Below are 23,983 nucleotides of genomic sequence, written 5' to 3'. Positions count from 1 at the left end.
TTAATATTTTTTTCTCAGTTGCAAGGCCTTATTGGTTATTCTGTGTCATGTCTGCATGAACATGCAAATGAGTTGTCATTCGCCTAAAATGTGCCTAGCGGGTAAGGAGGTGGACCCGTAAATGGGAGGTTGCCCATTCTGAATCCAGAGCCGCCGAGGTGCCACTGAACAAAGCACCGTCCCCACACTGCTCTCCAGGCGCCTGTCATGGCCGCCCACTGCTCACCAAGGGTGATGGTTAAGTAGAAACTTTACTAAAGACTTTACGTTGTATACCACTCTATTCCAGTCTCAATAAATCCAATAAATTCCAATATATCCTCTGTTTATTATGCATCTAGTGTAAAACTTGTTAACTTTAATGTACTGATGCCTCAAAAGTGTATTAAAATAAACTGAATTATTGATATATTTGGGGCTGTTAAACTGCCACAACTCTGATATAGAAGAGCAATATTGCTGGTGTATTGTTACGAAGGTCAGAAAAAGGCAGCTAGCAGCCATCCAGCGGTCAGAAACTGATCACTGATGGACAACTAGAAGACAGACAAGGTGTCCTCTCCCCCTGAAACCAAGGTGTAACTACAAGGTGTGACGGCCCATTTTCAAGATCATAACAGCTTGCTCAGATTCTACACAAAAGCAAACCGAAACATAAACCGCGAACAAAGCGAGAAGCCAAACATTCAAAAGTCGGCGAAGAAAGGTCCCGGGTCGTCACGTACCGCCCATCTACGTCACTGGGACGACACCGCTGCACCCCGCAGCGTTTAGGTGTGTAAAGAGAGCCAAGGCAGTGCATGCTGGGATGGGAACTAGATGCATTGTGGCAGGCTAGACCCCCGCCGGGGATGATGGGAGGAAGCAGCTGTGGTGGCGTGGCGGGGGAATGGGGGGGGAATGCAAAGGGATGCATGCCAGCACTCCGAGCTTCCTGCAGAACAGCACGTTGGAAAAAAAAAAAAATTAACAAATACTATAAACACTATTATCTTATTTTTTAACATATAGACCCCCTCCCCTTCTCAATTAATATATCAATCAAATTTAATTTGTCACACACACAGTCATACGCGGTATGATATGCAGTGAAATGCTTTGGCGACTGCTACAGACCACAGTGTTGCAAATATTGCAAACATAACCAAATATTACACTTTTATGTCTTTAACAAAAAACATATATATATATAGTGCTGGCATGCATCCCTTTGCATATATATATATATATATATATATATATATATACACACACACAAACACACACACACACACACACATATATATATCCCCTTCCTGTCCATGCTGTCTTTTTCACTCTCCTCCACCTCCTCCACCTTCGCCTCTGCATTATTTCCCACTTCTCCACATCAATCTCCCTTGGTCTAATGCATCAGTACCATCCATACACACACACACACACACACACACAGAGGCATGGTGGTCAGGTCAGGGAGTTTGTCTGGATCAGAGTGGATGTCAGAGCAGCCCTCCCCAGGCAATAAAGACCTTACATAAAGCGCTGTCCTTTTTCCTTTTCTTTTTTCAGGTGGCTGGGCCGTCATGGCCGCCTCCCGGCTTCAGAGGTCAGGAGAAAACCGGCCAGATGCGTCTGGACGCTGACAGCTTCCCCTCCTACGTTGTCATTGGTCTCCTTGCCATGCGGATCGTGGTCACTTCTTCTCAGGAATGCTGCCACCGCACAGCGGGGCGCACTGATTATTTCAGTGACGCGCCGTGCGCCACCGTCACAAATCACGCGGGGATCTTTATCATAACAAACACGAGGGGTGCGAAGGCGTCGCGAGAAGAAGCTCCCCGCTTGTGTGTATTGCTTTGTGTAATCACACCCACGTGCAGCGTGACTTCCGTTATTAATACGGAAACCAGAGAGCAGGGCGGCGGGACTGCACCCCGAGGACGCACACATGCACGAGTGCATAATGCGTGCGGCAGAGGCGGCGTAAAGTCGTTAATTGCTTGTGAGAGGTGCGGGGGGGGGGCCGTGCTCGGGCTGTTTGTCCCCCTCTCGCCGCGTGTAAATGATTCATCCCGAGAAGAAGTGGAGCAGGGTGGCGTGAGGCTGGCTGGGCCACTGAACCCCCCCTCGGCCTCCACTGAACCCCCCCTCGGCCTCCACTGAACCCCCCCCTCGGCCTCCACTGAACCCCCCCTCGGCCTCCACAGCGCCGTGATTGAGAGAGGGAGGAGTGGGGGTGGGGTTTGATATGACGGCCCCTCAGCCTCGAACAGCTAAATCAATCCAAACGGCGCCAAATCATGGCTAATTCATGTCGCTCGGCGTGCAGACACACACATACACACACACACACACACACACATATACACACTCACTCACACACACACACACACACGTCTAAACAACAGCCTGTCAGAAGGCATAGACTGAGCCGCCGGCGCACTGTCCTGAAGGAGGGTTCAGGCGTCTGATGCGGGTAGAGATGACGGGTACGAGAGGGGCGGATTAAAAATAGTGACGGTGCATCCACCCGAGAAAATAAAAAAATTTCGAACGTCTTTGTCTGTCTAGACCGCGGGATTATGAACAGAGTTGTAGCTTCAGACACACTCACTCACTCACTCGCTGTCGCTTAGTTCATGTCAGGGTCCATCCCAGGACACTAACGTCTCGTGGACAATAAAGACTCGCCGGTCTAGCCAGCGCACGGATCTTTGGAAGGAAACCGGAGAACCGGGAAGAAACCCACGAGCTCATAACTAGTTGAGACTAGAGCCATTTATGCCAGACTGTGAGGTCACCAAGGAAACTTCCACCACTGGGGGCAGATGGGTGGTCCATCTTCGATCAACAATCACGGACGTCGTCGTGAAGTACATCTGGCCGAATATGGCCAATCGCCAGCAGGCTGCAGCCAATGAGAGTGTAGGACATGGGATGACAGAAAATGGTGGGTACTTCTAACTCTCCAAGGACAGGAGACATCCGATCCAGTTTATGTCTCCCTCTCACTTGTATTTTGATTTTTTTTAACTCCTGTCATTTATTAAATGACTGGATTCATATTGAAGTAATTATGTACAGGGTGGGCCATTTAAATGGATGCACCTTAATAAAATGGGAATGGTTGGTGACATTGAACACATTTTATAAGTGGTCAGAAACTCATGAAAAAATAAAGTTACGTTGATCGACTTCAAAATGGCCACTATGGTCACCACCCGTCTTGAAAGGTTTGCCCCCTCACACATACTAATGTGCCACAAACAGGACGTTAATATCACCAACCATTCCCATTTTATTAAGGTGGATCCATATAAATGGCCCACCCTGTATATTGAAATATACATAATTACATATACGTTGACTTTAACCAAGTAACCCTTTTTTTTTTTAGATATAATTCATCTACTGTCTTATGAAATATTCTATCAAGACGGCTATTCATGCCACGTGCCAGACTTGTCATGTTTCACCTTTTTCAACATGACGTGCTGTTGATTAGATCATTAGATGATAGTCTATCATTAGATGATAGTCTAGATCTAGTCTAGATAGATTAGATCATTAGATGATAGTCTATATAGTCTAGAGGCTAGACTATAAATGCCCCCATTGACCAAATCTGACGTGGTTCTTCAGGAAATTGAACATGCATATGCGAGGTCACCCACCGGGACCTTGAGGTTTAACTATCAGGCCTGCAGGTAAGAATATAAAATATAGACATCATGCCTAAGTGTGAATCACCAGTTGGTTTAATCCTTTGATGCTCGATTGGACGGAATTTGTGTTGAAGCCCTCGGCTACGTTCTCGGTCTCCACCTGGAAGCGACTCTTCAAACGCTCCCTTTGTCATCAACCATCTATTGTCCTCCCACTCGTAAATCAGCTCTCCGTCAATGAGCAGATCGAGGAAATGTGTTCAGACATGAAACGTTTTTTCACCGTTTCCAGGTCACCCCCGCACCGCCATGCTGTTGCACGGCAAGGCTGGGGGCAGCCCGGTCGCGGCCCCTCCGGGTGTTTACCCACTCTCGACTGACAGCACGTTTTTCCCTCCTCCTCTCTCCATCTCGCTCTGTAGATGGGATGCAAAGCCATCCAAATCACTCTAAATCCGCGCCATATCGGAGTGTGGCCGGGGTTTCAGACGCAGGATAAACACAAACAGCCCTGTTTAACGGCTTAAAGTCGTCACACAAACACACACACACACACTGTCACCGCCAACAAGCTACACTCCCCATCCATACGTTTCAACGGATGCAAACAGTGGAGCTTTTGGCAAAATCGCCGTCCCTTTGATTTCCGATAGATTATGCAGCAGCGCCCCTCCGCGCGCAAACAGCCCGTATTGACTTTCACTTCCGGAACTCTTAGACGGCCGCCGCCTCGAACGGGGTCACGAGTTTACCCTCGCCCACCCCGTCAAAGTATCCGTCGGAGTACTATGGGGTTTCCGGAAAGAGGGAGGCCTTTCGGAGCAAAACCTTCGCCCACAAACTGCGCTAATTTTTACCCGCAGCTCTGCACAGTTTATCTGCGGTTACGTAAGGCTTCCTCTCCACCAGGGCGCGGTGTAAGTAGGCTGTGTGATTGCCGGGACGGGCGTGCGGTCGCCACGTTTGGACACAGACGCCTGTCAGCGGGGGCTCCTGTTTTGGCTGCGTATAAAACGCTCTGAAAGCATATTTGACCCAGTCTGGTCCCCGGGGGGCTGAATGAGCTTTTAGGTCAATGAAGCCGTGCGCCTGGATCGACCGAGCAGCCACGTCTGGAGGGGCATTTCAGGGGCTCGGTCAGAATCCCGACGCTTTACCGCACTACCTGCACCAACGTTGTTCCAAATTCACGTTTTTGATGCATGTTGAAATGGTCCAGTGTGAGGAGGAGCGTCTATAATCGGGCTACACCCATTTTTAAGCTCTACTAATAAAAAGATAATGAGCACGGGTGAGGACCAAGAGTCATTACTTCCTTGATATTTTTTCGCATTTGTGTAAATCCTCAGGACAGTAGTGAGCAGGCCCCGTACCCTACGTCTCATCTTTTGGTGTAAATTGCGGCACCCCTTGCCCCGGAGAACACAGTTCCAGCCTTCTTTATATGTGCGTATGGCCGGGCTCACAGTACAACACTTGTGAATTTTGAATACGGGGGAACAAAAGGTTTTTTTTTCTTAAACCCAATGAAAAAGGGGCAAGGATTACAGGATATAGGACAGGACGTGAGGTAACGTCCGTCAAGTCGGTCCGGCAGAGGGCAATAACGAAGGAACAGGGCGCTATGATTACACATGTAACACCTCCATCCTTCCTGCTCTCCTTCTGCTACAATCCATCCATCCGCATCACCAAAGGTGACTTCAGACGAGCTAAATGGGATTCCATTCATCACACATCCTTTTGCCCTGTTCCGTTTCCATGGAGACAGAACTAACGCCGAGCAGGCTTGCATGCGACCCTGAAGCATCATTTTGGGAGGGGTGGGGGTGTAAGAGGAAGAGGGGGGTTGGGTAAAGGCAAGTTGAAGCCCCCATTGTGCCCGAGAGCAGAGCTGACATTTGGCTCCACGGGCCCATTAGAGGCCAGACTGGACATGTCTGCTTTTCTGCCTGTCTCTCAATTTGTCCGAACGTCTCTACATCTGTCTGTCTTCACCTGCCTGCCTACCTGCCTGCGAATCTCCATTTGTCCTGATCCAGTCCAGCAGGGGCTACTCTGGGTCCGGAGTTTCATGTTGGTCCTGTGTTAATGTTTCCTGATTGTGTTCACCTCTGTATGATTGTATAAATCTGCCCTGTTTGTGTCTGTTCGCCGTCGTGTCATTGTTTGAAGATGTTCCACTTGTCCTGTCTACCATGTATTAAGCCCCTGTCTCGTGACATCATGCGTATGTGTCCTTCTTCCTCGTCACGTTCAGCCATCATGAGACCATTACTAGTTGTGTCAATACAACAATGTCAGATGCCCGGGCTTCATTCACTTCTGTCTTCTACTGAATTCCGTCCCCGGGCGAGACCCGTAACTGCAACATAGACAAAAGCTAAAGAGGTCCAATCCGTTAAAAACAGAGGGAGAAACGTGAATTTAATAAACAGGAGCTGAGTGACACATTTCATGAATGTAAATATGTGTACTTGCGCCTCGGGCGCATGTAGCGCCTCATGGCAGGCAGCAGCCTGTGGTTAATGCGCCAGCTCTTCCTCCTGCGAGGCGCGCAGAGGTGTGCGACTCTCCCGAGGAGGATAATGAACAGCCGGGCCCCGGCGCTGCCGCGGCGCCACGGCGGGGGAGCGGGGCCGTTCTTATTGCTGGCCCCGCTCAAATGCCGCACATATCCGCCCTGATTCACAGCGCCTGCATCCAGCAGCTTCCCTTTTGTCACCGGCCCGCTGCCTCCCGGACCCCCGGTGCAAACGAGGGACATTAGGGATTCCGCGGAGGAATCCGACACGACTGCATGCGGCACCGCCGATCTGTGCTGTCTTTCTTCCTCCCGGTCTTCTTTGTTGCCGAAATAAAAGGGAAAAAAGTTGAAGGCAAGGCCAACCGTGTGCTGGACCAAAGTGCGAACACTCACCGGGCCCTGAGCACAGGGGGAAACAAAGCTCGCGTTCATGCTCTAGAGTAATTAATCATTAAGTACACGGAAGATTCACAGCAAGGTTGACTGGAGCAGCCTGCTACCGTTCCAGTGGAAAAGCTGTCCAAGGCCACGGGCGCATTAATCACACCTCGGTGTGTGCAGGGATACGAGCGCAGTGTCGACTTACGAGCCTCAGATTTCGCTCTCATCACTAAACAGCGGCTTTAATTCAAAATCCATTCAAATTTGTTCAAAAAGGGCTTCAGTTCAGGATTTCAAAGTGTGCTGTTAGTGTTATAGGGAACAGGCATACATGACTAGTTTTTCAGACTGATACCTTGGAAAGTACAGTACAGACCAAATGTCTGGACACCTTCTCATTCAACGTGTTGTCTTTATTTTCATGACCATTTACGTTGGTTAAATTCTCACTGAAGGCACCAAAACTATGAATGAACATGTGGATCCAGATGGTTTGGGGTGAGCTGGACCAACAAGTGCTAAACACCTCTGGGAACTCCTTCAAGACTGTTGGAGAAGCATTTCAGGTGACGACCTCTTGAAGCTCATCGAGAGAATGCCAAGAGTGTGTAAAGCAGTAACCAGAGCAAAGAAACTAGAATATAAAACATGCTTTCAGTTATTGCACCTTTTTTTGTTAAGTACAGAACTCCACATGTGTTCATTCATAGTTTTGATGCCTTCAGTGAGAATCTACCAACGTCATGAAAATAAAGAAAACACGTTGAATGAGAAGGTGTCCAGACTTTTGGCCTGTACTGTATATTAAAAAGTTCAGTAAGTTCAGTATTTATTGAAAAATAAACATTATTGTTGATGCTCGTTCGCAGCATCGGGGGCCAGTGATGGCCCACCAGACCAGAAAGTCGCGGGTTTGAATCCACTAACCCCCACACTGGCGCCGTACATGGCTGCCCACTGCTCACAACAGGTGGTGGGTTAAATACACATTTCATTGTGTACGCTGAGTTTTGAGTGCTGCATATTTCACACGTGACAAATAACTGCGCTGGCCACGTGTTGTAGATCATGTCCTCATTCCAACCAGTTTCTTGGTCAAGCACTTGAATCACAACACGTTTCAAATACGATTTCAAAGTTACATCACAGCATTAGACAAACATGGTATTATATTGCTGAATAAATGTAACAATAAAATATCATAAAATAGGCACTGAATTTAGTAAATAAATAACTGAATGCAGCATTTAGGTACCTTTTTTTATCTAGTTGATATATATTCTTATTCTTTTTAGCTAAATAAACATTGACTTGTGTTACTAGCTACCATACCTAGCTGCAAAAATGAAAATAATAGCTAATACACGTTTAGCAATCCAGCTAATTAAATGCATAACTAAAGGTTTTTGGAGCTAAACAGACAAATATCCAGCTGTTTAGAAATGATTTTTTTTATGGTGAAAGGCAGAAACCAGCTAACACAAGTGCATTAGCATTTGAACAAAACGGTTTATATGCAGAGCGGAGAAACAAATGAATCAACAGGGGACCTTCAGGACTTGTACAAGTGAAGGAGAAAAAGGCCGACTGGCTTGTTAAAAGACTAGAACCCAGCTTACGTATTTCCATCGATTCAATGAGGCATTAAGGAGAAGATGGGCCACAATGGAACAGCCAAAAGAGCATAAAACTAATTACAGTAGTAATAATGATAATAATAATAATCTACATAATAAAATAAACTAAACAATACAGTATCAGGGGACACTCTTCTGTCCTGCTGCGTATGACCTGTTCTTCAGAATAACGTATTTCATTAAGAAAACAACAGCATTACAGCACGACACAAAAAGATCCCCAACAGACATAAATCATAATCAGTGTATCTGAAAATTATTAGTATTTATTATGCTGTACTGTATGACATTTTGTAGTACATTTTAATCAGCATCTCACGCTGTTGTCTGTATAGCTTTTAAGCAGCCATAAATGTGTGACCATACGCTTCACGGGCTGGAAATAAAAGCCGGTCAATAAATATGGTTGTACAGTAAATTAGGCTTCACCAGTGGCGACCCCTACACACCCCCCACACACTCCACCCCAGATCCCCAAGCTGTCTACAATGGGGTTGGGCCTGGGCCAAAAGCCCCCCAAAACCTGCCACCCCCCCGTGGTCTGCACTGTTGCCATGGCAACCAGTAGTTGTGGGCTGGACCCCCGGAGCACAAGTGCTGACTGGATGATCCTTCATGTCAGAGGGTCAGTCCCACCGCCGTCTTACAAACAGGTATGTGGAAAGATTCGAATTCATCATTTATCTTGTTTTAATTTAAATTGTTAATGTAACGTTTGTATGACAGTATGCATTTGGTTTCTGTATTTTAACGTGTCTTTATGACAATTTACCATACAGTTTTACAGCTTTTTTATGCTGACCGTCATGTTGGATGGAATGAATGGAACGGAAAACTATTTTAATAGCTCCGTGTAATTCTTTAGAAAGTACACAACATATCTACATGTTTTATTTATTACAACTAACTGAAGCTGTAGTATTATCATCCATCCATCTTTCGACCCCCAGACAGGGTGCCAGCCCATAACAGCATTGGTGTCACTCATCAAAGTTTTAAACATGTCGTACAGTACACCTTCTCCCTGCCAAGAAGCGCGTTTCAGTGTAAAAACACTCTCTCTCACGAACACACACCCTCGCTGGTTCTCTCTTGCGGGACCAGACAGGTGTGGGGGCCACCTGCCATGCACCTGCTCCTAGTGCCGCCCCGCTATGATTCAACATAAAGTCTCTCTCTCTCTCTCTCTCTCTCTCTCTCTCTCTTCTCTGTCTGCCTCGGTCACTGCAGCACTTATGCAACACAATGAAACGGCGGCGTGTGTCCGTAATACACCGCACGCCCCCCTCTCTCGCCCAGAGATTTGGTCAGCTGGACACCAGCCACAAGTGAAGTGTGTCCCTGTTTATTGTCTCAAAACAAACACACACACACACACACACACACATGCTCATAAAACGTGCGGACTCGTGAGGGAGCGGAGAGGGTCCTTCTTCCCAATAATCTTTTCTGGGAGGAAAGCTCAGACTCCATATGGCTTCTGCAAAAGCACGTTTCACAACAAGAGTAAAATCAGGGTTTCAAGAGAGCACAAGGACACTCCAGGTGACCGACATACGGGTTACGGCATCGTACGTTTCGGGGGAACTGTCCATCCATCCGACCCTCTGTGTCTGTTCTGAAACTGCGCTCCACCAAGAGAGCCACATAGCGGGTAAATCAAGGCCAAACAAGACATGATAAGTTATATAGTTATATTTGAAATGAAAACAACATTTAACATTTTGTATAGGACAATTATTTCATTGAATTGTAATAAAATAAAATGAATGTTTGGTCCGTGTTGTGGCGGTCTCCATGGTTGCGAATGGAGACTCAGACCGTGTTGGTGTGGGTTTAGTCCACCTTCTCCAGTTCCGTCCAGCTGTCCAGACCAGGTCAACTGGCAACTCTGAATTGTCTCTGTGTATGTACCTGAGCTCCATAGAATGGCAGAATTTCTCTTTAATGACAAATCAGTTTGAGATGTATGGAATCCACAATTCCAAAAACCCATTTAAACTAGTAGCCTAGCGGGTAACACACTCGCCTGTAAACCAGAAGACCCAGGTTCAAACCTGAGCAAGACACTTCACCCCGAGTGTCTCCAGGGGGGGACTGTCCCTGTAACTACTGATCGCTCTGGATAAGGGCGTCTGGTAAATGCTGTAAATGTTTTTATTAATGGTTCTAGATTAGAAGATGTTTTGTGTAAAATGCTCTTTGCTTTGCGAGGGCCCGCACGTCCCAGCAGAACACAGCCCCGTAAGGAGGCGGGTGTTGACACGCTTTGGCAGGTACTCACTCCCAGCAAGTGGCTGTGATGAGCTCTCACGTCCAGGCATGAAAGCGGCCAATTAGCACGCTGTCTTGACAGGTGAATGCAACACGTTGGCTCTCTGTCATGCTGCTCCGAAGTGGGTTTGGCTGGCCGGGGTCAGTCACGGTTTCCCACCGCACGGCCCTTTGGACGAACCGGAATGTCTTGTGTTTCGAGCAGCAGCTGGGGAAAGCCGCCCACATCGTTCCCAGTGCCACTGAGGCCTGGAGTTACGGTTAACCGCGACATGGAGGACTCGCCTGTCGTCGGAACACACAGGAGACTGCTTAGCTCAGCATGCGGCCTCACCGACTGCAAAAGCTCTACTGCCCCCTATGGGAGACAGGCAGAGCATGACTCACCAGCCCCCACCTGCAGCCGCTCCCTCGGAGGCTGTCTCCCGTCCCCCGCGTCCAGGAAATAAGCACAACCGCAAAACATGTCATTTTCTCAACAACTGACAACATGATTTGCATTCAAAGATTTCTGTAATTCCGTGAACAAACAATACATTTACCTGGAACAAAATTGTCCGTTAATTGCATGACTGAATAATGTGATTACGTGCAATCATAGAAACATCGAGAAAGTCTAATCAATACTGCACCCACACTGAAGTGGCCAGCCTTTCCCCTGGAAATGATATTCAGAACAATGTAGACAGCCGGTTGACAAAAAAAAAGGCCTGAATGACTGAAACTCGTTGATGGGGACATTAGAATTGTCACTTGTAATCAACACAAAATGATTGCATCAAATCCTGTCACAGACCTTTGCTCCTATTAGGACTGGTTTCTGTTCTCGGGTTATGATGAGGTGGATGCCACCATCCCAGAGAGCTGAGATGGAGGCCGATTTGAATATCATGTGATATGACCTTCGGTCGCCAGACCTCAGCGTACCTACGGGAGATTTTGAACTAAATCTTTTTTTTAATTTAATTGCGGAAAACAACCAACAGGAACAAGAAAGGTGCCACTGAGGTGCCACTGAGGTGCCACTGAGCAAAGCACCGTCCCCACACACTGCTCCCCGGGCGCCTGTCATGGCTGCCCACTGCTCACTCAGGGTGATGGGTTAAATGCAGAGGACAAATTTCACTGTGTGCACCGTGTGCTGTGCTGCTGTGTATAACATGTGACAATCAATTCACTTTTTTTTTTAAATCATATAACGCATTCCAAATCTATGTTTAACTTTTTATTTATTACATAACTTATTGTTTCTTGAGAATTTTTTTCCAGCCACATTCAATGCCACGATGTTCCATGGGACCGCAGGAGGCTCGCTCAGTGGAAGCCATTCAATGCGACGCGGCGCGGGCCCTCCCCGCAGAACCGTATCCCGCTACGGCCCATCAATTCCGACCGACCGTCGTTTCAGCACTCCGGCCTGTTTCTGCTGAGCGGGCCCTTCTGCTCTGGGAAGTGGGTCATACGTGCCGTCGGCCCCGCCGGCTCGGGCTGGACGGCCGGGAATGGATTTCTGATGCTATCGCCTCGCTCGGCTGTGCGCCTTTTTTCCAGCCGGGCCCCTTCCCAGAACGAAGCGGCGTGAAGTCGACCCGATCGATCGCCCAGAGCGGTGTGGCGGGAAACGTTGCTGCTGCGACAAACAACGTTCCAGATTAGAGGACGACTGCATTAATGAGGGAGTGAAAAAAAAAATGTTTAGCCAACAAACGCACTCAGACCAGAAATTCCCATGATACACTGGGACATGTGCTGTGGGGTCGTGTTGACACGAAACAGGAAATGGGTCATGAGATATTACCTCCGTCGCTCCTAAACACACACATTTCCATCTGCTCGCGGCTCTGTTCGCTCACAGTGATAATTCTGATCGTGGTCTACCGACCGTGGTCGCCTCCATTCAGCCATGACATCGAAGCCGGTGAAGATGGTGAAACCAGGTGAAGCGGATAACGTCGGTTACGAAGGGTGGGATCTACTTTTTGGTGTCTAGGGCCAAATGGGCATGAACAGCTTATCGTGGATGGATGTGGAAGGAATCCTATAAGAACCCCGATAAACACCTAAAGCATCTCTGCATGACCATCAAATGGCAACTGCGAATGAAATCGGTCAATTTAGTTTTGGTGAATTATATTTTGCATCATGTGGACAGATTCAAACTCAAATTTTATTCGTCACATAGATAGTCGTACATGGTATGATATGCAGTGAAATGCGACTCCTGCAGACCACAGTATTGCAAATATTGCAAGTAAACAATAAAGACCAATATGCAAATATTGCAAACATAACCAAATATTACACTTTTACGTCTTTAACATAAAAAATGTGTAGCAGGCAGAGGTGTGGACTCGAGTTACATGACTTGGACTCGAGTCATTAATTTGATGACTTTAGACTCGACTTGACAAAATGTAAAGAGACTTGCAACTCGACTTGGACTTTAACATCATTGACTCGTGACTTCACTTGGACTTGAGCCTTTTGACTTGACAAGACTTGCTGTTTCCCAGAAAACCCAAATATTAAAACGTATGTTATTACCGAACGCTCTGTATCTTTCAACGTCTGTGTATATGTGCGTCTGTGCGCGAAGACATCCAATCAAATTAGATCCACGTTGTTTTGAGCCAACAGCATCCATCCAATCAAATTACAGGACAACTAATGCAGTGGAACTCTCAAATAACGCGCCAGTTAGACAAAATGATACCAAAGATAGTTTCGTTCGGATATAAAAACTACGAGGTGGTCAACAAAAAACGAAAAGCAGTATGCAAAACATGCGGGTCGAAGATTACAGACGGAGATGCAACAACTTCCAACTTCCTTCGACATTTGAAGTTTCACAAATACGGTAAGTTCTGAGTGAATGCTAACGCTTATTTGCTAACTTTTCTTTGCTGTGTAGTTAAATCAGTGAGGCTGTAAACTCGCTGTTAACGTCGCAAACTGGTAATCTGTCCACTGCGAGTTGACTCCCTTAATCGTACACTTATTAAAGTGATTTTTTTAAACCTGGTAGGATGAGGTACTTGTGTGGAATTTTGTGAATATTTTTTATGTTCTTTTAATACTGTATATTGTAGAGAGGTGCAGAAAGATGCGATGTGTGATGCCATGTTCTGACGCGACCTTGCTTTTTTGCACAGAAAATCTCTTGGGTGTCAGCTCATCATTTGTGGTTCATGAAACCAAATCAAAAAGTTACACAACGCAGAAGAAGAACCGGTACACTATGATGACTTTCACCTTGATATTTTAGCGCGGATGTATACCTAGCCGAATTGCACTGTAGGGGGCGAGAACGAGCCTTCCAACTGTGAAATTACCGCATCAAACGTGACGTGGTAACATGGATGCAGCTATTTAACTGAATAAACAGTTGGTAAACACAAGTACATCTCATTTTTCCACTTCCCGCGGTTAAGTCTGTTATGTTCATGTATTTGTTACAGGACAGGACAAACTGCTGTGGAACTAATTGAAATGCAATATGTCATGGAAATACAATGTTAGCACTTTTTGTTCGAATAATTACATTACATTTAAATTTACATTTACGGCATTTATCAGACGCCCTTATCCAGAGCAACTTACAATCAGTAGCTACAGGGGACAGTCCCCCTGGAGACACTCAGGGTTAAGTGTCTTGCTCAGGGACACAATGGTAGTAAGCGGGATTTGAACCTGGGTCTTCTGGTTCATAGGCGAGTGTGTTATCCACCCCAGTTGCACTTGTTTTTTCAGATGCGTTTATTCTGTAAAGCAGTGGTTTAAAATGAAGAATATTCTTAAAAAATATGAGTTAAATGTTAAACATGAAGTTAATAGTGCAATGTCAGCACTATTTATTTCTGCAGTTTCAATTGCACTTGTTTTAATAAAACAATACATTTTAAAAGCATACACGATCGGTGAAAATATATTATTATTGTGCGGTTGAAAAGACTTGAAAGGACTCGAAACTCAAACTGCAGGACTTAGGACTTGACTTGAGACTTATCAGTCTTGACTTTGGACTTGACTCGACACTTGACTGTCTTGACTTGGGACTTGAGGGCAAAGACTTGAGACTTACTTGTGACTTGAAAAGCAATGACTTTGTCCCACTTCTGGTAACAGGTAGGGTGAAGGTGTGCAAATGAGTGAAAGATGGCCGTATGTGTACATATCCATAGCTTGTTGTAGCAGGTGAATGCACCGTGGCATAGAGGAACGTGAGAGAGACCGCTAGGACCGTATTGCATACATTTACATTTACAGCATTTACCAGACGCCCTTATCCAGAGCGACTTACAATCAGTAGTTACAGGGACAGTCCCCCCCTGGAGCAACTTAGGGTTAAGTGTCTTGCTCAGGGACACAATGGTAGTAAGCGGGATTCGAACCCGGGTCTTCTGGTTCACAGGCGAGTGTGTTACCCACTAGGCTACTACCACCCTACCACTAGTACTACCACTACTACCATTGGTGGTAAGACCGCAGGACATGCTCTCTGGCTCATCTGGTCAGCGGTTTTCTGGACAAGCACGAAGCTAATTGTGACCATTAACAGCACGTTGGCGTCACCATTATCACCGCGAAGATGACGGACGTCCAGGAGCAGAAGCTCATTTCTCATTCCTGACACGCCAAATCACCACAGTTGCGGCGCTCCGAGCAGATCAAATATGAAAGATAAGTACACCCTGCGTGGGCTGCCGCTCGGCGGGATAAATATCAACCTGCGAATCTCCCAGGATCAGGATTCCTGGCCACTTAACTCGCTCTCGGGCCGGAGTGACCTGTCTGGCCGTGGCAGGCCGGGGCCTGGAGGAGGAAAACAAACGTTATCGCGCTGCTCTCGGTTCTCGGCCCCCCTCCTCCGTCAGGACTGCATCACAGAGTAATCGCCGCCTTTATAAAACCAGACACCAGGAGGGCAACTGCTTTTAAAAAAGCAGGACTTGGACATACAGGAATAACGAATAAGAGTCTGGCTTATGGGAATGATAAAGTGATGGCTTATGGTGGAGAACAGGAAGCACGATGGGACTTTGGTGAGTGAAAGTGAAGCAGCAGACTGGCTTCAGTGCAATATACAAGTAAAAAAGGGCGATTGGGCTCTGGCATGAACATGGCTCAGAGGTCAAATCAAGAGGCAAGATGGGTACAAAAAGTGCAGTCAGGGAAAAGTGCATTGGCGCGCTGACAAAAAAAGTGATTCATTTACTTTACTTTACTTTACTTGACTTACAAGAGGAAGACACCAGCAATTCTCGTTCGGTTTCTATAGATTTTGAGTTACAAAACTAAGAGTCCCGATAAGGCCCAACTTGTCGTTTCAAAATAGTTATAAATTAAGTTGCCTTTTTGTGAATGAAATAAAGCTCCCAGTTGTATTTGATCCGGGTAATATGCTGAGGTTGGGAGATTCTCAACCCGTTAACCCGTGAAAGTCATAAATCATTTTTCCCTGAGTGCAAGACTAAATGTAGAGTAGTGTAGAGTAGCCTAGATGTAGTAGGGTGGTAGTAGCACACTCGCCTATAAACCAGAGGACCCAGGTTCAAACCCCACTTACTACCATCGTGTCCTTGAGCAGGACACTTAACCCTGAGTGTCTCCAGGGGGGACTGTCCCTGTAACTACTGACTGTAAGTCGCTCTGGATAAGGGCGTCTGGTAAATGCTGTAAATGTAAAATGTAAGTTCTCATTGAAATGTGTCATATTAGCCAACCGAAGCCACTCGGCTGCTCCTGGTCTGGCCTGAATTTTGTGCCCGACATCTTGTCTGGCGCAGCAGGCGGCTCGACAGCAGCCCCATGTCCTGAAATAAGAGTCAAGGGGTCAGAAGCCTCAGAAAAAGTGAGACATTCATTCCCCACCACGCGCCGGCCCCTTAAACCAGATCATGGCGGCCGGCGTTGGCGCTTAGTAAATCGGCCAATTAAAAAGATTTATTCAGCAGTAACGTTTTGGCATCAGAGGCGGCCGGAACGTGGCTTTGAAGGCGGGATCTAATGAAGCCCGAGTGTCAGGCTGAGCCCCTTCAAGGAGGCCCGGCCTTCAGCAGCGGCGAATCAACACGCGGACCGCACATCCCAGCGCTTCCTTCCCAGACACAGGACCCCCGCTGCTATGCAATTAATGCAGTTTTTTTTTTTATATTTTATTTTAAATATTAACACTTCAGAGATAAACAGATGTCAAGCAGCTGAGAGGGGGAGAGAGTTGAGAAAAATACGTCAATTCTTCATCAAAGACGCCCGGGACGGCAGAAGTAATTCTAATTTTAGCGGGCCGAAGGGCTAATGAAAGTTAGCAGAGGAGCGATCATCTGCGCAGGGCCTTTTATGCTCCTCTCTGGACTCGCTCGAGCACAGGAAGCCGGCGGAGGCCAAAAATGTGGCTACAGCCCGTCCACCTGTCCAAGGCCCGGCTCGCAATAGACCTCCGGTCGCCGGAGCAGCAGGTATTCATTAGCGCTCCACGTCTGGCCAATATTGACGTGAAACATTCATCATTTAATGGGCAAAAAAAAAAGAAATGAGCTCGATCGGCAGCGCAGAGCTTCAAAGGCATCGTTGGCGGAGACTTGCGAAGTAAACCAATTTCGCTAATGATTACCGATGAAGGAGAAATGATCTCTGCACCCTTCGAGCGCACTGTCTGACTTTACGACTTGCATTCGCGGGGGGGGGGGGGGCGTCAATTCCGTCGGCCGGCTTATGCGATTAGGAGGAGATACGGCACCTAACAGTTGGTGCACGTGGACCCTGGTCCAGCGTGCCATAAAATAAATATATATATATATAAAGCACCCTGCATTGTGAGGGAATTTCGTTAATTTGATTTATTAATTTTTTTATTTTCTGAATGGTTGCTGTTTTTTTTTCATCAATAATCCTCATCCTGTTTTGGTTTCTACGAGGTTCTAATGACACATTTCAGTCTATCATGATCAGAATAGATAAAGTTAGATTCGTCCTTGGTTAGAGTCATGAGAATACATGTGAGTATATGCACAGCTCAAAAAAATAAAGGGAGCAACTTCAACAACACAGCGTGACTCCGAGTCTTTCACACTTCTGTCCACTTAGGAAGCAATTTCACATGCTGCTGTGCAAATGGAATAGACAACAGGTGGAAATTATAGATAAAGGCGTGGTCCTGCAGGTGGGGACCACAGAACATTTCTCAGTTCTTATGCTTTCTGGCTGATGTTTTGGTCACTTTTGAATGCTGGAGTTGCTTTCACTCTGGTGGTGGCGTGAGACGGAGTCTACAACCCACACAAGTGGCTCAGGTAGTGCAGCTCATCCAGGATGGCACATCAGTGCGAGCTGTTCGCTGTGTCTGTCAGCGTGGCGTCCAGAGCATGGAGGCGCCACCAGGAGACAGGCCAGTACATCAGGAGACGTGGAGGAGCCCAACAACCCAGCAGCGGGACCGCTACCTCCACCCGTCCCCTGAATCCAACTGAGCACATCTGGGACAAGTCTGGGAGGAGATCCCTCAGGAGACCACTCCGTCATCAGGAGCATGTCCAGGCATTATAGGGAGATCATACAGGCACGTGGAGGCCACACACACTTCTGAGCCTCATTTTGACCTGTTTTAAGGACATTACATCAAAGTTGGATCCGCCTGTAGTGTGTTTTTCCACTTTTTCAAAATTTTGAGTGTGACTCCAAGTCCAGACCTTTTGATTTCTATTGATTTTTTAATTTTAGTGTGATTTTGTTGGCAGTACATTCAACTATATAAAGAACAATGTATTTAATAAAAGTACATTTAATTCATTTGGATGTCTTGTTTTTGTGTTCCCTTTATTTTTTTGAGCAGTGTAATTCATTAACTGAATCAGCTAAACACCTAAGACCATGTTATTTTGTTAAGGGTCTTTGTAATATCTAAAAATTGTATGTTTTTTTGCCATTTTGCAGTTTCCAAAATAATAATTAGGCTGCTATTCTGGTATATTCTTGTTTGTTCATAAAATGCTCTGCACGAGAGTCATGATCCCTTCTCATTCTGCCGCTGCTGACCCTTTCCAGATATTTTCACGTGCAGAACGGATCAGGCAAACGTTCCAGGTTGCGTACGGACACCAGGCCATATTTGTGGACGCAGCATTCACATTCACGTCCACCATTTGTAAAACGATTTGTTCAGAATAAAACATGACTGCATTCATTGTGTCGAACACATTCATGCAAAAGTGTAAAAAAAATCACCTCCATCCAATCGTTTTGGGAACCCAGTTAGTGGCGGTCGGACAGCGTAGTAAACAGCATTAATGATGTCCACGGGAGCGCTGCCAGATGTTGCTGCCTCGGCAGAGGACTTGGAACTCGGGGAACCTGCGAGAAGCCAGCGTCGTTCTGGAGGAGCCCTCGCGCGAGGTGACCTCCACAGGCGCGGCCGTATCAAACGTTTAATAAACGTTCCAGTAACGCTAGAGGCCCTCTAAACAAGACCAGGCCGCCCCGAGAAGTGAGCGCTTAGTAAGCGCGAAATGGTAAAAAAAAAAAAAAAAAAGCCCAATTATCACCGGGAGACGGGGGGAGAGGCAGGGGCGGTTGGGGGGTCGGGCTGTTTTTACCGGGACGCACTCCTCCCAGCGAGAGCATCAAGGCCCACGCAGCTCTCGGCTCTTCTGACAGGACATGAAAGACGGAGGTGAAGACGTGGCCGGCCCACGCCCAGAGCCCCCTTTAATTCTACCGTGCGGATGCTCTGTTACGCGGCCAGGATGCCATCGAGCTGCAGATTTGCACTGACGTCGGGGCGGAATAACTGATTTGAAGGGTGCCGTTCGTGGCTTCTTTCTCCCCCTTTATTTGTGAGCTGCTGGCTACTATTTCCATTCTCGGGGGCTTTTCCTTCTCGTGCACAACGCCGCGGCCTTTATTACGGGCAATTTTCTACATGGATGGCTGGAACAGGCCGACAAACAGGAAACACAACAGTGGCCAGCAGGAAAGGCCACTCGACCGTCATTACCAACTAAATTGAACACTTGCCCCCCAGCCAGCAAACATGGGTACATTTGTTGTACATTTACAGGAACCATTTGGGTGGCTAAGTGCTGTTTTCCAGGAACACGTACTGTACTGAGTGAGGTCCATGTTCATTTTCTTCTGGCCCGGGCCGAGATCAGCGAGGCTTCTGTACCGGGCTCATCATTTCCACTTGCTGATCTACGTCCCCGTCAATGTCCCCAACTCAGTGTGAAACTGTCACACATCATCTTCAACACGAAAATACAAGTGATGATCGCTACAGGCTCCTCAGAATTTTATAAAAACATCATTAACACCATTTGGCAGATGCTCTTATCCAGAGAGACTAAAATAAGAGCTTTAAAATATTTGGCCCAGCAGTGAAAGTGAAGTGATTGTCATTGTGATACACCATTGTGCACCATGACAGCAGTGTGTGGGGACGGTGCTTTGCTCAGGGGCACCTTGGCGGATCGGGATTCGAACCAGCAACCTTCTGATTACGGGGCCGCTACCATAACCCGCTAGGCCACCACTGCCCCATTAAGGTCTTTAATGACCCAGCTGTTCGAACTTCTAGTGCAAGTTACTGTATACTGTATAGAAATAAGTAGTATAGTTTACTTTAGTGTGTATATACGTATATATTTTTCTTTATTTTATGATTTATGATTGGGGGGGGGGGTCTGTGTGAAACATTATTTCAATACAACGTTATACTGCGTATCCTGTCGTACTGACAATAAACCAACCTTGAATTTTGAAGTTCATTTCAGAGCCAAGACAGAAGAGCCTGGATGAACGCTTTCCTGGTACGCTGAGAGATGGTGGTACCAGTGGAGCTGGAGGATCGGAGAGATCAAGGTGCAGAGCGAGGAGCGACGAGGTATCTGAGGCAGGAGGGCGCGATGGGTCAAAACGATGTGCATGGAGATGTCTGAAAATACCAAAATGCAAAAAGAGGGGGTAATAGTATGCTCAGCATGGGCATGGCGGAGGTGACGAATGAAAAAATTCTGCAATTTCAGGCTGATTCCGTTGCAGACGATTGGTTTAGGGACGGCACAGCAGTGGTACAGATCTGAGTGGCGGGCAGCTCAAAGCAAGGCCTCGGGCTTCAAAACCATGACACGAAATCACCTCTCCCCATCACTTCAGACAAACCGTCCGGCAGAGCTTCACTGTGTGTTTGCGTTGGTAAAAAAAGAGAAGAAGGCGTGATGGGTGTGGATAAATGCCTGTCAGAGAGGGAGAATTATGTGCCGCTAAGCCGCCGCTTCTGGGAAAAACTGATGTGAATGTGAATGACGTGACGAGCAGCTGGCTGATTGGTCGGAACAGATCAGAAAATTGATTTTTTTCCCCAGGTTGCCTTCTGCCTGGCAGCGCACCTCATTTATTGTTAAAAAATGATGCAGAGCTATTTAAAGCAGCACATCATTTTAAGGATGCTGCTGGTGCCTTTAATGTTATGTTAATTGATGCACTAAAAATGACAAATTTTGAACCTGTATGAACAACAAAATGTTGTTGATACATACAGTATGTTGTAAGCATAACATTTTAAATTATTAATATGGATATTATTAGTGAGGCTCAAAATACAGAGCATGCCTGTACCTACACAGGTCTTAAGCATCAATTAATTAATCAACAACTTTTTTGGCCCCTTTAGCCCTTGTCATTGGTACCTGGTGGGTAACACACTCGCCTATGAACCAGAAGTCCCAGGTTCAAACCCCACTTACTACCATCGTGTCCCTGAGCAAGACACTTAACCCTGAGTGTCTCCAGGGGGGACTGTCCCTGTAACTACTGACTGTAAGTCGCTCTGGATAAGGGCGTCTGGTAAATGCAGTAAATGTAAATGTTGTCGTGTGACTAGCATGTTGTTTTATTGCAGCCCTGTCCAGTCGTGTGCCCCTAGAATTATTATAACCTTTGACCTCTCTGAGACAGCTCTCGCTGAACAGTAGACAAAAATACGCCTGACTATGGGAAGTAAATTAACTGAAGAAATGGAGTGTGGAGGACATGTGGCCGGGCCTTGAGATAATGCAGACAGATGGGGTAAATCTCAGCCCACCCCCCATCCTTCCCCAAATGCTGCTCCGCCCCATCGTCAGCCAACCAACCCCTCCCCTCCCGTCCCGTCCGCTCCATCAAATCACACCACTTCTGCTCCCCAATGCTGGCAGACGCCCCCGCCAAGCCCAACCCCGCCCCAACATCAAACAGAGGCAAATCCGGCAGAATAACCCCATCTGACTGCTCCCAGCGCTCAGCGCACTTCTAAAGCGGCGGCTCACAACAACATCATCTGCACGAAACTTAGAGGAATATAACCACCTGAAGGTCTGAAGGTGCGGACACCAATAAAAGAACATGACACATGACATGACAGAACAATGACAGGACCAAGCGAAAAAATCGAAAATATTCAATGTGTGTGTGTGTGTGTTAATGTTGATTAATATAAATGTCCTTTTTGGATGAGTACTGCACATATATCTATATATGTTAATTCTATATAATCTACAGTTTTGGGTCATCTTTCTTTCACGCAAACATTAAGAAACAGTCACTGACAAATGTGTAAAGTGACAGTAAACACTATTGTTGTCATTTTATACATTTGTATGAGTGTATGTACCTATGTGTGTGTACACACACACACACACACACACACACATATATATATATATATATATATATATGCGCCTGTATGAAAACATGTTTTTTGATTATTTTATGTGCTCACTAAAGACCCTCTGTTAATTAAAAAAATAGAATAAACAAATGACTGAACCTGTTTTAAAAGCGTTTTATGGTTATTAAACGGCATAACCCACCTTCCACGGCGCGAACCTCTACTGATGTATTTAAGTTCTGAGGATGAACACCATGTGTGCGGTTAATACTCTGGTCGGTGTCGGTTAGCGAGTAAGAACGAGGAAACAACTCCAGCTCATTTGCTAATGGAGGGACGGCAACATCTGGCCCGCGGCGGCGGCGCCGGGTGGGGAGACGATGACGTGTTTACGATATAAAAATAAGCACAAACAGATAAATAAATAAATTGCTGTGCTGGACGTGACAGATTGCTGGACTGTTATTTGGCATTAGCCGCCACTGCTTAACTGCCTTTACATCAAATAAATATGGGTCGGACACAACAAAGATTATTTCTGATGACCTCTCTGACCCAGTAGGGGTGAGATTAGGGTGTGTGGCGTTGTTTTTATTTTTGTCACATCCCAGCCCCCGACAGACGGAAACACACACACACACACACACACACACGCATCTTAGCCTTCTGTCATATATTTATTGCTGCTGCACTTTGTCTTCTATGTGTTCTATGTATCATGTTCTATGTTCTGTTTCATTGTGCTCTGTACGCTGTACTTTGTACATATGACAATAACTTCAACTTCGACCTCAACATGCTCGCAAGGCACCAGTCGCCTTCTGGAACAGGATTATCACTCCTTCCTAATTTAATTTTTTTTTTTGTGACATCTGTGTGCTTATCTCCATATGTGTGTGTGTGTGTGCGTGTGTGTGTGTGCGTGTGTGTGACTTACACTAAACAGTCCCACTTGACAGACGTCTGATTCTGGTTTCTGTCTTAAAGAATGTTTGAGAAGAAGAACCCGACAGAAAGTGTGAAGAGTGCGTTTAGCTTTCCAGCGACGCCACCGAACCAAAACGCGGAGTAAAATTGCATCAAAATGCATTTACAGTGGGGAAGGAGTGTATGCGCTTTAAAAATTGCCCTTAATATGTCTGCCTTTATCTGTGTGTGTGTGTGTGTTTGATGGAAAATCCAGCAATCTCTCTCTGCAAAGCACCTGTCATATTAAGCAGGGCCCCGCCACCAAAACAAAAGCGGGCGCCTTTTTTTTTTTTTTTCCTCTTTTTTTTTTCCGCCACAGATTGCCGTCCAAGGCCCGGCGCTGGAAGTCTGTCGCCATGGCAACGTGTGGAATACTCTTGAACTTCCCCCTGTGCCGGTGTGTTGAAGATGAAACAGACATTAGGCTAATCCGCCTTCTTATTTAAATGTAAAGTCAGCAAAAAAAAAAAAAAAAAAAAAACATTGCTGCCTGGCACAGACCTGCCAGAGCGCTCCTCCTCTCCGCCCACGCTGATCAAACGCTCGGTGTGTGTGTGTGTGTGTGTGTGTGAAGCCCTAGAGTCTTAACTCCATCTGAGCAACCCAAGATTCAGACCTGGTTACACTGAAGTGATATCCTTACTGTGCATCATACAAATTAATAATGATAATAACAGTTGTATTTTTTAGCTTGTTCAATATCTTTATTTTATTTTTTCAGGCAGGCGCTTGTATTTATTTGTTGTTTTTAGCAATACAGCACCGTATTATATCGTATTATACCAAACCGTAACAGGGAAGAAGCACACTTCGCCTAATAATGATAATTCAATTACCTTTGATGTTGCTCTGTGTGTGTGTGTGTGTGTGAGCTGTGTATTTTGCATGTTTGCGTGTGACTGAGCTTGTC

This window comes from Denticeps clupeoides, chromosome 20 (assembly GCF_900700375.1).
Source record: "Denticeps clupeoides chromosome 20, fDenClu1.1, whole genome shotgun sequence".
In the NCBI taxonomy this organism is placed as follows: Eukaryota; Metazoa; Chordata; class Actinopteri; order Clupeiformes; family Denticipitidae; genus Denticeps; species Denticeps clupeoides.
The sequence above is the reverse complement of the archived record's forward strand: the minus strand, read 5'-3'. Positions refer to the sequence as shown.